This window comes from Sander lucioperca, chromosome 9 (assembly GCF_008315115.2).
Source record: "Sander lucioperca isolate FBNREF2018 chromosome 9, SLUC_FBN_1.2, whole genome shotgun sequence".
NCBI classification, from domain to species: Eukaryota; Metazoa; Chordata; class Actinopteri; order Perciformes; family Percidae; genus Sander; species Sander lucioperca.
This window is the reverse complement of record NC_050181.1, coordinates 25,662,484-25,678,588: the sequence shown is the minus strand read 5'-3', so window position 1 is coordinate 25,678,588 and position 16,105 is coordinate 25,662,484. Positions and strand designations below refer to the sequence as shown.

The 16,105-nt window shown below is 39.7% G+C and overlaps 1 protein-coding gene and 1 long non-coding RNA gene across 2 annotated transcripts in view; both read right to left on the bottom strand.

Annotated features, from left to right (window-relative positions):
- Positions 1-16,105, bottom strand: part of LOC118495754 — a 257,782-nt gene that overhangs the window by 174,890 nt on the left and 66,787 nt on the right. The window lies entirely within an intron of this gene.
- Positions 1-16,105, bottom strand: part of basp1 (brain abundant, membrane attached signal protein 1) — a 59,847-nt gene that overhangs the window by 41,913 nt on the left and 1,829 nt on the right. The window lies entirely within an intron of this gene.

The following is a 16,105-nucleotide window of genomic DNA, read 5'->3' as shown; positions in this document are numbered from 1 at the left end:
AAAATTCTAAGGTTCGGCAGAAACCGAACCCCGTCAAAAAGCCCAATATTCGTCCGAATCCGAAGCCGAATCCTGGATTTGTTGCATCCCTAGACAAACCACCTCGTAGATAACCGGAAACCTGCAGATGTTATGGATATAGATGTTTATGTCCAGGGTAATTAATGAATCAGTTTGAATGCGCTTCACCATATGTTATGTTAGGTTTTTACCTTGTGTGTATTAGGGCTTCAACTAACGATAATTTCAATGTTGATTAATCTGTTGATTATTTTCTTGACGATTGGATTAGTTGTTTGGTCTCTAAAATGTCAGAACATGGTGAAAAATGTGGATCAGTGTTTCCCAAAGTCCAAGATGACATCCTCAAATGTCTTGTTTCTTCCACAACTCAGAGTTTACTGTCTCAGAGGAGTGAAGAAACAACACAAAAAAAAATTCACAATCGAGAAGCTGGAATCACAGAGTTAGAAAATATAATTTTTTCATAATAAATGACTCAAACCAATGGCTCGATTATCAAAATAGTTGGCGAAAAATTTCACAAGTTGTCAACTATTTAATGAATTTTTGCAGCTCTAGCGTGTATTAATTCAAACAATAGACAGATAACAATAACAACTGATTGAAATAAGCCAATAAACATTGTATCGTGTAGCATTGTGGACTGTGTTAAGAGGAGGACTAAGGACTTTGTGTTCTCAGCTGTGTTTGCATGTTATAGATCATGTACGGCAGCTTTGTTTGTTTGAATACCTTCCCTTTTTTTAATCGGCTTATACGCTTTTAAGCACACACAGAGAACAATGGCATACCTGAAAGTCCTGAACACGTGCTCAGTGTCGGTAGAGAAACAACAGATCGTTTGTAGAGAAGTTGAACGGAACTCCAGACAGAGAAGTGAAGCAACATTATGTGTCAAAAAATAGACATATTAATAACTAGATATCTGTCAGAGAAGGACGCTGACATAGAATTCTGTTTTCCCTTGCCAAAATTGATACAAATACCTTCATTCTAGCTTCATCAATTTCAGGATTTTACGAATCAATATTGGATTATTCCATTTTTTTTAACCCAGCCGTAGCTGTGTTTGTCCTAGCCATTCTTTCTTACCATTACCTGATAGACATTAGCTGCATGCACTTAATGAAGATATGCTGGGAGCCTGGGTAGCTCACCTGGTAGCGCACGCCCATATATAGAGGTTTACTCCTCGACGCAGCGGCCACAGGTTCAACCTGTGGCCCTTTGCTGCATGTCATTCCCCCCCTCTCTCTCTCCCCTTTCATGTCTAAGCTGTCCTATACAAATCAAGGCCTAAAATGCCCAAAAAGATCTTTAAAAAAAAAAAATGTATAATGTACACATATATATATATATATATATATATATATATATATATATATATATATATATATATATACATACATACATACACATATATATATGTGTATATATATATATATATATATATATATATATATATATATACATAAATACATATATATATACATACATATATATGTGTGTTAATGCTTATTAGAAACTATTGGATGTTAAAAGGTTTAGCATTTAGCATTGTTTGGTATAGTTTGGTATCATGCTGCACCTACTCACAACATAACGTGTAATGTGTTAACATATTATTACACTAACATGCTAAATGTTAGCATGTTAGTGTACTTCTTTTTACATTTTTCAAGATTCATTTCCACTTTCTTACTGTTAGGATTTTGTTGTTATCAAATGATAGCTATCGTTTCACGAATCAGGCAAGGATTTCTAATATTTCTAGCAGATTTTTTCTATCTTTCACCTACATAAATGTGTTGTTTATGTAGTAAATGTTGCTGCATTTCCTATACAGTATAACTGAACAATAAAAAGTAAAACTCCAATCTAATGATTTTGATTTTTTCCCAGGCATTGCACCCTTTGAGATGAACCTTCACAGACACTATACCATAATAAGTACATCAAAATGGAAATCTTGTATCATGGTGCATGACAGTACGACTGTGAAAAGACGGAGTGCAGCTTTGGGCTCCGTAGGTTAGAGTTAATTGATGTCAGAACAGCTCCTGATTGGTTTGAGATTTGTGGTGTTTGTATTCACTTCCCAAAAGGGCTAATCACATTTACAGCTTTCATTTATCTGACACTGTTACCAGAACAGTTTACAGCGAATGCAGCAGAATAACATCTCCTTCCCCTTTTTATGACTTCTGTTCTGCATTTCCATTCTTTGGATTTCCTGATTGCGGTCTGCATTGAGTTGCTACATGATACGTACCAGAGGAACTGCCATACAATTGTTAACTACATTTCCCATGTATACTTGCATTACAAAGCACAGGTGTGCTGTACTTGATGTCATTATAGAGCTCAACAGTGAGGTATTGCAAGTAAAAAATCCCATTTATTTTCTCTGTAAGGATTTTGATTATCAGCCATAATGTCTGAATATAAAATGTTTTTGCCCCTGTTGAAGCCACAAATCTGTACTAAATCAACGTTGGTTTAAGTAAAACATGTTTTATTCGTGATGTCATGGAGAAGTACTACACAATCCTAAACCCAGTTCGGACCAACAAAACTGTTTTAGAACGTCGCAGGGTAAAGTTGTAGCGGTCTGAAGCGGCCCTTCTCAGCTCGACTCAAACCAGTTGATGGTGTCGCTGCGACTCAGCTGGAGTCTCCAGAGGCTGGTTTTAGAACGTAAGAGATGTCTCCTGTTTCAACAGCCAATAGATAAGTCAGCTGGTTGAGTCTCCAGAGGCTGGTTTTAGAACGTAAGAGATGTCTCCTGTTTCAACAGCCAATAGATAAGTCAGCTGGTTGAGTCTCCAGAGGCTGGTTTTAGAACGTAAGAGACGTCTCCTGTTTCTACAGCCAATAGAGAAGTCAGCTGGTCGAGTCTCCAGAGGCTGGTTTTAGAACGTAAGAGACGTCTCCTGTTTCTATAGCCAGTAGAGAAGTCAGCTGGTCAAGTCAGCTACAAACTATAGAAATAAAAATATCCATTGTCCATTTTATTTCCATGTTACAAACTGTCAACTGGTGGAAATGGCAGAGTTTAGACCGAGGCTCAATGAGCACAGGGAACGCCTAGAACAAAGCAGTGAATCACATAAATAAAACGTTTTCGCCAATTCATCACTAGAAATGCAACTGTAGCAAGCATGTCACTATCACTAACATTATCCACATTCATATTTAGACAGCATATATACAAAAAAGCCTAAAAGTCGCAAGTTAGAACGGAAGTACAAAGAGTCGTTATGGAGTTGATACACCGTCTTGTCTTTGGTCTAAACTGGGGTTCAAGCGTAACAGCAACGTCTCTGATTGGCCGTTATGATCTTTTATGTACAAAGTCTTGTACCTTTGCCTTTTTCCAGTTTTTGAATTGTTTTTTTGAGCCGAATCTAATGTTTTATGGTAACTATTCATCTCAGAGCCTTTTTTCAAAAAGTGCGCGGTCACTGTTGAGCTCTTAGTTCTTAGTTCGGACAAACATTTGTCATGATGAAGATTTCGTTGCTGACTTTATCATGAAATACTTGTTCGTGACTCAAGTGTGCACAGCTGTTATTTCTCCAGTGAAGGAAAAATAAAATATGCTTCAGGTCCTGAACTACCAACAGTGAGGAGGAACCTGCCAATATTACTGTAACCTTGAAATGACCAAAGCCGTTTTAACAAATGAGAAAACCAGGAGCCAGACAGAGAGGTAGATTATTTCTCTGTGATGGGCCAAGATAGGGGAGTAGGGGGATACGTCTAATTACTGCTTATCTACTTTTTCACTGAAGCTTTGTCCAACTCCAGTGATACACACACTATAGAGGCAGATATAATCTGCTCATATCACATAAGGATCCGTTGGGCCACCAAAACCACCCAGGGATTGTTTCAGAGACGAATATGCTACTTTTTTCTTTGTCTTGCTTTCAGCTCGGCTCTATCTATTGTGTCAATCAATAGCACTGCAGCTTTAAGCCCACCACTAGCAGCTCTACTATCCCAGCGTCCCACACCATCCTCCTTTCCATCTGTCTGTGCAGATCCCTGAGGCCCCCGGCCTCCACCCGGAGCCAGACATGGTCCAACATCAATCAATATCTCTGCAGGGCTGCATGGCTTTCTCAGAACAGATCCGAGCCAAGTGGCATTTCAGAGAAAGTTCTGGGAATGGAATGAGCAACTCTGATGGGAAAAGGGTTTTGTTGTTTTGCATGTTTTAGCTCATCAATTGCCAATTGTGCTTCTATTTTACATGACTATCATCAGTCGTATCGTGCTTAAGGACAATGTGATATTTAAAAGTTCCCGAAAAGCAACTTTTTATTAATGCAAGAAAATACCAAGTTCATATTTGTTCTTGACAATGCTCTTGCTGTTTTTAGCCATGTGGCTCTGTCAGACAGGTGGTTTGTTTATTATATTTATGTTTTACAGAGACAAAGTGTGGTGTGTCTTTGAGATATATTTTAAGTCTTGTAAAACGCCCGTTCAATCAGAACTGAGGACACAAGCTCTGGAGGCTTTAAGCCCGGAGACGGGGGTAATAACTCCCGACTGCTTTCTGGGGACTTTTCTGTGATGTTTATGATGCGGTTTACCAGCTAGATCCCAGAGCACGGGAAAACATAAAGCACCGCCACTGGTGAATCATCTTTAATATCGTTCCATAAATCTGACATATGAAGGGAGAGAAAGACTCCCTCAGACCCACAGATATTGAGTTCACAAGCATGAGATGAATGTAAAAAACAAACAAAAAAACAGGTCTTATCTTAAGTGCTACTGCCCACGCAGACCAAACATGTAACACTCTCTCTGCATTCTGCACTTCATCCTTTCAGGATATCAGTCCTTTAGTTCCTACTAGGGATGTAGTGATACCAAAAATCTAGTAGTCGGTATCGATACCTACAAAAGTACAAGATACTCTAATACCAAAGTCGATACCACGGTGTGTAAAAAAAAAAGAAGGAAACAAACCATAACACTTAAACATTGATTCCTTTGTTAAAACATTGGAGGGAGGAGGGGGGGGAGGGTTGGGACAGTCTCATGACACTCTTTTTCAGTGTGAGTGTGGAGTGGAGAGGGCAAGGAGAGCCAGTTTAAGTTTGAGTTCAAGTTTAAGTTTATTAGCCATTTCAACAGTGCAGTTGATAGGAATTTGTCTTGGTATGCCCACATATACCACCTAATTTACAACAATGAACCGACATAACAACTTTGTTGTGTTACCTTTCAGTGGCTTAGTCACAAGGAAATGAACAAAAAGAGCATGCCCACAAATATCACACTTTTAATGCATCCTCTCTTTATTTCTTACGTTTTTCTCAAGGAAGCAACCCTTTAATTTAGAGTGAAGACAAGAGAGGAACTTCCTCTGCTGCCAAACTGTCTCTCCTGGAAGGATGACAGGTCGCCAGAAGTAACTTTTGTTTTACAATCTCCTGCCTGCATTCCACCAGACCTCAAACTGAAGAAAGTGGACTCAGCTTCAAATACACAGACACAGCGGTATGAAAAAGGGCTTCAGGCTGAGATCTAACAACGCAACTACAAACATATCCAGTGCAGACTCAGACATCCAGCCCGGCCTCGTTAGTCTATCTGTGTGTCTGGCTGGCTCGCCACAACTGGCCCTCTCAGCGTCGCATCTGAATGACCCCTGTCACCAGGCTGTCCACAGCCAGCGGCCAGACGCCGGTGGAGAGAAATTGGACGTGGCGGGTGTCCGCTGTCCCCAGCCACAACAGTAAGACAGAGAGAGAAAGAGAGAGATAGACACAGAGAGAGAGAGAGAGAGAGAGAGAGAGAGAGAGAGAGAGAGAGAGAGAGAGAGAGAGAGAGGACAGCCCTGCAGTCAGCAACGCTGGGTGGCTGGCCAGACGAGGAGATGGGACAAAGTCGACTCTAAACTCCAGATAACCCCGACAAAGAGTCACAGGGGGGGGGGGGGGGGGGGAGAGCCAAGACACAAATCATCCAGCAGCACATAAGCAGACTACTGGAGTCTAGACGCTCTGTAATCGCTCTTTCTGATACCTACTGTGTCATAGCTGAGCAAGTATAGCAAAAAGAAGATATCTAGACATTTAAACAACGCCAAGCTTGTTATGGGCTTAAGTTTATTGTGTGTAACAACAGAGTGAAAAAATGTAATTTCCCCTGCTGGATCAATAACTGTAGGTCTTAATCCTAATCTTAGATTTACAACCCAAATAGTTTCAAGGTACTATAATTCAGATTGTATTAAGAATTTCAAATGAACAGATAGCCTAAAAGAAGTTTAATCATTTTTATTAAATACAATAAATGTCATCATGTATGATTAAATTAAAATGTTAATAAAGGTATTACATTTAATTAAACCTAACTAGATTAATTTTAATTGAATTTAGATTCTGTTTCTACTCATTGTATGTTTAAATTAATTCTATTTAATAGACTATGCTAAATAATCAAAACAAACAAAAACATTATTAAAATTACAATGAATTTTGATTTTGCCTATAAGGCCTCAGCAAAAGTGAAATATTGACAGATACATCAGAAATATTCTAGATAATTGTATCAATTAATTAAACCTAAAATATATATATATATATATATATATATATATATATATATATATATATATATATATATATATATGGCATGTAATATATACATATATATATATATATATATATATATATATATAAATGGCATGTAACATATACATATATATATATATATATATATATGTATATAAAATTAAAAGAACTTTATCAAGTAAAATATTTTAAACATTAAAAAAAACATTAGAAATAATGAATGCATTCATTTTAATCTTTAAAAATAGTCTAAAGAATACATTAAATTAAATATAACTTAAATTAGACATAATTAAACTCCTGGTATCAGGTATAGTCAAATATTGAACACAACAACAAAAAACTTAGAAGAATAGAATAAAACTGACGGTCAGCCTCTTACTGTTGCCATGCAGCAAGCTATCCACCTCCTCACAGTCTAATGCTGCGCACGCACACACACACACACACACACACACACACACACACACACACACACACACACACACACACACACACATCGCTGAGTGTTTCAGACAAGCCCTTGATCACGTCTTGCACTTGAGGATGAAAAAATACCAGTGAGAGATATTCTTGTAATTTTCTTCATTGATGGGAGCTGACAGAACTGGGACTGCAACACAAGCGCGAGGAGGCCGAGCACCTACGAGTCTAAACTATTGTACCATCTCATTATTTTCAGACTCTCTGAAACAGTCTCTGGACTGTTTAAGATTCACGTACAGAGCAGCGCCCGCGACGTTGTCGAGACTCGGCAGTCCTTAAAGATTTGCAGAGAAAAGTGAAGACAGAGTCTATGCTGGGAGACGCTGATAGTTTCTGAAAGCTGCGGAGCTCAAACATCTTCATCGTGACTGCTGAATGGAATCATATTTGTCCAGTTTTTCCAGCTCTATTATTATCCCGAGCTGAACATTGTCTTTGAATGCATTTCTGTGTCCTCCAATTGGAACCAAAAAAATATGCTAAATTTAAATAAAGGCTAATATAAAATATTATTAACGGCTCTACGGAGCTTTATAGTGAGTTTCTTGCCTGTTTCGTCGCAAGCTTGTGTTTCAATTGTCCTCACCATTGTGCATTTAGCCATGCTGCAATGCTGGGTCCTTCGAGTGATTGTCTATCCTCATCGATAGATTTTAAAAACATTTGACTAACCAGGATGCAAGGCACCATTACGGTGGGTTTTACACAATTGAGTGACTCCCAGACTGGTAATACCAGTGATGGAGTACTCGAGTCTTGAACAGGGACTCAACTCAAGTCGCTATTCTCTGGAATCGTAACTTGACTTTGACTCACGCACTGAAGACTTGGAAATGGACTCGAGGATTTATGAAATAGGACTCAGAAGTTTCTGACTACTTTTATGTGTATTAGGCTTTCTGGGACTCAGATTTGAGTCTGACTTGAGTCGCCATTATCTGGACTCGTGACTTGACTCTGACTCTTCTTTGGTTACTCGGACGTGGCCTTGAGTCACTGTTCTCTGGACTTGAGACTCAATTTAGACTCTTCTTTTGTGACTACACGTAAAAACATTGTGTTGTGTCCGGTCTGATCGCCGGTTAAGTGACTGGCCACAGCAGCGTTATGTTTCTCTAAAAGCTGAATCTGTTTGAACATAGCAGGCCACTGCGATTTCTCCGGCACCTTCTCTGTCCCCCACCGCCACAGCCCAAACCGACTACCCACATTCAAATGGATGGAAGACCTGATCGAGTCTGAACGCAGCCTAAAAGTCCACAGTCATGCTGGCAGGTCTGTGTTGCTCTACTCTGGTGCTTTGAGCTAAATGCTAATGTCAGCATGCTAACATGCACCCAATAACGATGCTAATATGCTGATGTGTAGATGGTCATGTTTACCGTGTTCACCATTATATTTTGTGTGTTAGCATGCTAATATTAGCTAATTAGCGCTAAACAAAAGCACTTTGTTGCTTTGAGCTAAATGCTAATGTCATCACGCTAATATGCACACAATAACAATACTAATATGCTGATGTTTAGATGGTCATGTTTAGCGTGTTCACCATTATAGTTTTGTGTGTTAGCATGCTAACATTTGCTAATTAGCTCTAAACAAAAGCACCTTGTTGCTTTGAGCTAAATACTAATGTCATCACGCTAACATGCGCACAATAACAATGCTAATATGCTGATGTTTAGATGGTCATGTTTACCGTGTTCACCATTATAGTTTTGTGTGTTAGCATGCTAACATTTGCTAATTAGCGCTAAACAAAAGCACTTTGGTGCTTTGAGCTAAATGCTAATGTCAGCACGCTAACATGCTGATGTTTAGATGGTCATGTTTACCGTGTTCACCAGTGTACTGTAGTTTTGTGTGTTAGCATTCATTCTAATTAGCACTACACACAAAGCCACAGCTGAGGCTGATGTCATTAGTTCTGCAGGTATTTGGTGATAAACCAAAGTGTTGGACAAAGCACATTTTGACCTGATGGTGGCGCTAAATGAAAAGTGAGGGTCACCAAAGTTATTACAATTCATCCTGAGGGGAACATGAATGTCTGTATGACATTTCATGGCAATCCAGCTATGGAGCTATTTCGATCTGGACGACCAAGGTGGCCGAACAACAATATCGTCGCTGTCGGGTAGTCAGGCATTTATTTATTTTCATAAATCAATACTATTGGTCAACCTTTATGTCTGTATGTGGGTCTTAAAAATATTTAAACAGTGACGAGGCGATTTCGTCTGACTTCATCTGACTTCGTCTGACTTCGTCTGACTTCGTCTCAGTTGAATTGCTCAGTAAAATGGTTTCATATTAACTTTTTTTCATTTTCTGAAAAACAACGGTTTTAGACATACAAGGTTTTCACCCGACAGCGACAATATGAAGAACAAAAGAAGTAAATGAAGTATTTCACTACATAAAACTGCTAGCAGATGCAGAAAAGAAGGAGAGGAAATAGTGACGGTTACATTTGGCAGGTCATTAAATTAATCCATGTGAGGCTGAGATATTGTCACTTCCAATCACTTTATACTAATTATTAAGAGTTATGGAAATACATGTACTCCGTGTTCATCAGCAACACTGCTATGCACCACATTTTTTGCTGTTACAGGTTTGTGCTCAGTTGCATTGCTGGGCTGAAACAAGATGGCTGCCCTCCACGCTGGAAAAAAAAAAAAACATGTTCAGCAGGCAGCCGAAATGACTGTGAACTTTTACCGAGGTTCACGTTGATCTATAATTTACACAGCAGATTTGCATCAGGAAATTCCAGCAGTTAATAATTGATTCTTGCATACAATATCAGAAATGCCTCCACTTAAGTGAAAACTTGTGAAATCACAAGACAGGAATGCCACGTATTTGTTGGTTTTCTCAGGATTTACTACTCTGTACCTGATGTGTACAATCACACGGTAAACAAGCCTGAAGCTGGTGAGAAAAAAAACTCACTTTCATTCAAAGCCAAGAGTTATTATTTAACCAAACCCCAAGTGATATCTCAGTAAAAATGTTCCTGTTTTGCCAGCACAGGTGTTGACATAGCTGACAAAACTTAACAATGCACCACAATCTGTTCCTCTTTCACAGCAATTACTTTGCAATAACAAGGGACTGTTTTCAGCCTGAGTCTGAAATAAAATTGTTTGGATATTGAAATCGCATAACTATCGAAATGCTTTCACTGTCTGCTCTGCTTTTAGGATGTGATCTGTCTCCACCACAGATAAGAGGACAGTTCATTTGGAAGAAAGATTGTCCCTTTATCTACCCTTTGCCAAATGATTTTCAAATCCACAAGGACGACTGAGTGACTGAGTGAGTGGATTTGGGATTCAGCAGAGAGCGAGCTGAGATTGCCGAGTACATTACCGCCCCGCCGGGTTACATATCAGATAACGTTGTCGCTTTTGGTTTGTGCTGTAATTTCCTGGAAGACGAGGTGCGATGTGACAGGTGGCGCTCATGGTGAAAGAGCTGCCGAGGACGAGGACAAGTTGCACCGCCGCCAAGCCTCCGGTGGGACTGGAGCAGGCAGGGACACGAGGAGGGGCTGGCCGACACTTTTACTTTTATTTTAATGCACTTTTTCTGCAGAAACACTGCACACTGTAAGACGCATCGTACCCTGGGTCAAGCACACGCGTTTAGCATTTGTAAATCATGTTAGTGTTTATGTTGAAGCAAGAGCTTCAAGTCTTGGTCTTTTTGTGGTTCTTCCTTTCAATTAATTATTTAAAGGTACATTCTCAGATTTTGTTAGAGCGCCCCAGAATCCAAACATTTATTCACAGCTTTCTGTTGATGCTTGAAAACCTAAACTGTGAGAATAGTTAAGGAAGTGAGGGCGATAAATAAAATCATTGAGTGGCTTTAAAGCTGCATGAGTCTGTTTTTTGCCACCAGGGGGCAGAAAACAAGTCGACAGATACAGCCACCACAGACAACCAGATTTTGTTGTTTCGGTTAACATGTTAGCAAACAGTTGCCTGAGTCCCAATATATCCTCTCTATTACTCCTAGGGTTGGGTGATGAATATATACCATGAGATGCTATACATTTGGCGGCTGGCACCTCAATATAGGGGAGATGAATAAGAAGATTTATTTGTGGTCTTACAAAGTCTTTCTGGACACAATGTGCCGGTTATTCAGGATAACACATACAAGACAAGACATACTGGATCGCAAAACTCTCTATAATTGCAGACAATTGTGTAAAAGGTTGTCATCTTTTAAAGATATATAGGGGTTGTCCTTAAAAAAATCCAAAGAAAACAGAGAACACAACGTCATCAGAGGGACATACTATGACTCTGTGCTACTTATTATTACGACTATTAAAAGCTCCGCTATAAACTGTGAGGCAGCAGACGGCCATGTTGTTGGGAAAGAAAAAGAAAAACGCCTCCATCTTTCACGTAAACCCTCTGCTGCACTGTAACTCCACTTCAGCATACACAACACCAAAATGAACTTCATTCAATAAACATTTGTCATGCTTCCTTTGACGTGAAACTGAAACGTCCAACTTCCTCATTCCTGTCAGGCCAGATGCAGAAGTGGCCAACGGAAACCAAACACACTTGAGGTCCTATCAAGTTTAAAAGCTACAAAAGTGAAACAGCAATTTATTCTGGCTTCCCTGCAGCTGATGGACTTTTTTATAGAGAAGAAAACACTCAGCCAACACTTAATATGTATACCTTCACACTGCAGTGAGCTGCTCTGTCAAACTACATTAAAAAGCAGCTTCTGCTCCAAGGAAGTCACTTCCCCATTGCACACCCAAACTCATTCAATAAACTCCTGTAACAGCTGTTCCAGTGCTAACTAGAAAAGTATTAAGCATTCACCTCATAATCATGGTACTTTAGCGTAGAGACAGAGTGCATTTAAGTCCCGTCCCCACCAGAGGGGAAAACAACTCTCCGCTCTCCATTGACTTGTATTGCATGAAGGTTCCTCCCCGTCATTTTCGTCTGCTAGCAAACAACAGAAAAATACCTAAAGGCTGCCGTGTGGTGATATTCACAACAATATAAAGAACCCAGAACTTAAGTTTTTATAACCTGCCGACCCGAAAAAACTAAGCTTTTAGTAAGACAAAAGTGGATGAAGATATTAGGAATCGAGACTGTGGGATCCTGACACTAAGCTAACGTTATGTCCGACGTTACGTGTGTTAGCTTAACTTACAAACATATAGTTAGCCTAAAACTGACATTTGGATATTTGACTTGGTAACAAAATACATTAGCTTAATTTGCAGACGTGTAGATAGCCTAAAACTGACATTTGGATATTTCATCTGCTTACAAAATGCTTGCTGCAAATGTAACGTCGGACATAACGTCAGCTTAGTGTCAGGATCCTACAGTCTCCCCATTATCTCTGCTGATTCCTCACGTCTGTATCAGCACTTTTGTCTTCATAAAAGCTCAGTTTTTCGGGTCGTCCTTACGTTCATGCTATACCATAAACACACGCGACACTAATTGATGCTAACCGTATACTCCCAACCAATTTTAAACACTCTGGTTTTAATGCATCCCAGCCTCAACCCACACCCGTGTCAGATGCTGCTGCATGCTGCAAGGCAGTCAGCATCTGGCCACCTAACGCTGCACTTCCTCACAGCATAAAATACAACCAGCTCCTATAATACCCACTGTACTTAAACACAGCTGCCTGCACTCCAGCAATAATTCTCACAGCACCGCCTCACGTCAGCTTATTTAGTCCCTTACTGAATCCTAGAGAACTTATTTTTGTTAAAGGTACACTGTGTAGTGTTTTAAGTATTTTATTAGCTAAAGTCAATGTCTTCATTCATAAATATGTCCTCATTGGTGTAAAATTACCTCTGCCAATGATCTGACTTATCCTTGTAAGCGAAGAATTTCTTATATGTATTTACATCGGACAGGCAAGTACAAGGAGGCTTCCATGTCGTTCCGCCATTTTGAAAAACGGAGAAGGAGATCAGTGAGAGGCGCTTGTCACTGCCCCGGCAAATTTGAAAGCCTGCACTGCACTTTAGTTCATAATGGAGGATCCTACTTATGCCGAGCCACAGGAGAAGGAATCCTCGTCGCCAAAAAAGCGAGTTGCAACACACATTTGAAAAAGCGAGGCGCTAGAGAGCGCTATTCATTTAAATGCAAATTACAATTTCCCCTGCTAGATGTAAGAAATTCCTACACAGTGTACCTTTAATATAATGCAGAGAGATTATTTCACTGGTTCTATCTAATACAACTAACTTAACTTTATTCAAGACTTCTCTAGAATAAAGGGACATTTCTTCACCCTTATTTAGTCTAATTTGACAATACTGAAACTCACTTCAAGAAAACTAGTAAAACTGCGCTGGGAGTGAAGATAACGTTACCTTATTGACAGTTTTTCTTTCTTTTAATGAGAATTTTAAGACCCAAAAACTGGACCCAATTGTGTTAAGTTGCCCACTTTCTTTGCCGCGGTGGTGACAGTAAGCAGTAGTGGTGACTCAACTTCCAACCTGCAGCTGCACCCATTCCTCGGCTTCCTCTACACACAACACAAAATCACATGCACACAGTTGCATGTCATGTGCGTTAAGCGGCAGCTGCAGCCTCCCCCCTGCTTCATCTCCTCCGCTGCAAGTTAACGAGCCTCCGCCTGCATCACACGCAGCCTGATGGTTTAATTAGGACAGACGCTGCGTTGGAGGAAAGTGATCCTGCTGATCACTGACTCACTGGCAGTCGTGGAATGTAACTAAGTTCATTTACTCAAGTACTGTACTTAAATACAAATGCCACTTTCTACTTCCACTCCACTACATTTCAGAGAAATATTGTACTACTACATTCATCTGACAGCTTTAGTTCATGGTTACTTTACAAATTAGGATTTTCTTTCCCCCACTTTCTCTTTTTGTCACACACACACACACACACACACACACACACACACACACACACTTTGAGCATCCAACAGCGGCGGGGTAATGGATGAGTCAGAGTCGTAACTTGTCATCAGGTTGCTGTTTGTCTCCGTCCAGCGGGATGAATGAACGCGCTCAGGGCTGGATTTATGAGAACCAATCAGCAGCCAGACAGATGGGACACATTACTACAGTTGCGGCATTGCCATGGTGATCTTATAACACGGCTCAGAGGGGGACCATTGCTGCGAAACACTTAGCCAATTCAAGTGTCTTTATTCTTAAAAAAAAAACGTTAGAGCTGAGTTATATATTGATGTTACATTGATGTCATGATTTGAAACTGGAACTGTTTTTTTTCCAGTGTCAGTTATTTGGGAACAGGGGGGGTTGGGGGTAAGAGTAGCCAGTGACCCATAATATTAAGCCATGACCCCCACTCTGGCCCCCCATAACTGTGGCAAATATTTTCATAAATTTTTTAACCCCACAATTATCCCCAAAGAGGGGATATTATTTAGTTATAAAGGTTAGTTAGCTAGTTAAGTAGGTTTTTTTTGTTATAAGTGTATCGTGAGTCGTTTGTAGAACCAAACCTATGGTTGGTGGTATGTAACACTTGTACGTAATAAATGTAGCCCTCCGTTTGAAATGGTCTAGAACCGTCACTGCTTTTTCCTGATATCATGATATAGATTACATTTGTGCGCTATGGTGAATTGTTGTTTAAGTAATTTTTTTGGGCTGTCAAAATGTACGCAATAATAACGAGTTGACGCAAATTCCTTTCAACGGCAGTCATTTTTTTGACACGTGATTAACACCCGCGCGTTCTGTGATTTGGGCCTCGGGTCGCTCCGTAGTTTGGGAAATCGGGCAGGGATGCAGCAGTAACGTTGTGGATGGCTAGCAGAAACAAAGCTCCCTGAGCAGAAATGGAGAGAGAAAAGGCTCTTTTGAATGGCGATTTTCAGATTCAAAGCCCTCTCCACAAGACTAAAGTTATTTGCTCTGTACTGTCGATGTAAACTGAGTTACCACCGGAGTACGTCCAGTTTCAAATACCACTCGAGCATTAAAACCTTGAAAAATATCCTTGACATTTAGAATAGATAAAAAATGGGCGATTAATTTGCGATTAATCGTGAGATAAAGTACAAATCCGGCGCAAAATGAACCTAGGGGTTAATAACACATGTGTACCGAGTCGACCGTTCTCTGGGATTTATTTTCATGCTAATCGAATGTGACCAGTTTTAGCGCAAACAGCTAATTAGCTTATAAAGCTAGTCGTCGGGTCACTGGTAAAGTAAAAAGAAATACACTATACAAAATACACTTACAAAGTTCTCAATGCTTCGGTTTACATGTAGGGACCCTCATTATGCTACCGTTGAAGTGTGGTGCTATTTTAAGCCTTGTTAGTGGTGTAGAAATAGCGATTTCTTTTTACTTTACCCGTGCCCCGACGACTAGCGTTATAAGCTATTTAGCGGTTTGCGACAAAACTGGTCACGTTCGATTAGCATGAAAACATCCTAGAGAACGGTCGACTCTGTGTGTTATTAACCCCTAGGTTTATTTTGCGCCAGATTTGTCCTTTAATGTGGACAATCATTTGATTAATCGCGAGATAACTATGGATGTCTGGCTTTTGTGCTTGATAACAGTCATAACGTTAACTTATCGTTTATTCATTTTCTTTACATCCACTATTGACGAAACGACTAATTCTTTCAGCAATACAGCTAGGGCTGCAGCTAACGGCTACTTTCATTGTCGATTGTTTTCTCAAATAATTGATAATAATAATAATTGAACACTTTCACTCTGATGAGACAATTATATTGAAAATTGGTACATAATATTACTTGTGTCAAAACTGACCCTTTTAAAATCCCAAACCTTCTTAGTAGGGCTGCAACTAACGGTTATTTTCATTGTCGATTCATCTGTCGATTATTTTCTCGATTAATCGATTAGTAGTGTGGTCTCTAAAATGTCAGAAAATGAGTAAAAATGTGGATCAGTGTTTCCCAAACGCCCAAGATAACGTCCT